The sequence below is a fragment of the Octopus bimaculoides genome, chromosome 3 (assembly GCF_001194135.2).
Source record: "Octopus bimaculoides isolate UCB-OBI-ISO-001 chromosome 3, ASM119413v2, whole genome shotgun sequence".
NCBI classification, from domain to species: domain Eukaryota; kingdom Metazoa; phylum Mollusca; class Cephalopoda; order Octopoda; family Octopodidae; genus Octopus; species Octopus bimaculoides.
The window spans coordinates 93,343,878-93,344,479 of NC_068983.1; positions in this window are offsets into that span (position 1 = coordinate 93,343,878).

The following is a 602-nucleotide window of genomic DNA, read 5'->3' on the forward strand; positions in this document are numbered from 1 at the left end:
TATTTATATATTTGATCCTTTATATTGAACACTCAATATTTCATCTACATTCAATACTTTATTTCATGGTGCCATCCATTTTTATTTTATTTTATATTATATATTGTATATTATATTATATATTGTATATTCCATATTCTATACCCCACATTAGTTCTGCAGGAATATAAATAAAACATAAAAAACAGACAGTGTTGGAACTCTTTTAAGCAAAATAATATATATATATATATATATATATATAAAAGTAATAAAAGTTAATATTCAGTCATAGAGGGACCAATGATTTTACTTCCACAACAGCCTTAGCCTTGCAGATGTCCCATCAGACTCTAAAGCTGAAGACAAATGTAACTCTTCACCTCTGAGAGACAGGAATACTTTTTAATACTTTACTGCTGTATGCTGTAGAGTGTGCTTCTTTTTGGATATATGATACATTGATGATATATTTATATATATATATATATATATCTGTAAATATAATATGTGACAATTATTCGGTAGCCATGACAAAACTCTGAGTTTCGGATATCGGAGTTTAATCATGGCTACCGAATAATTGTCACATTATATTTACAGATAAATTCCTCTATTTACAT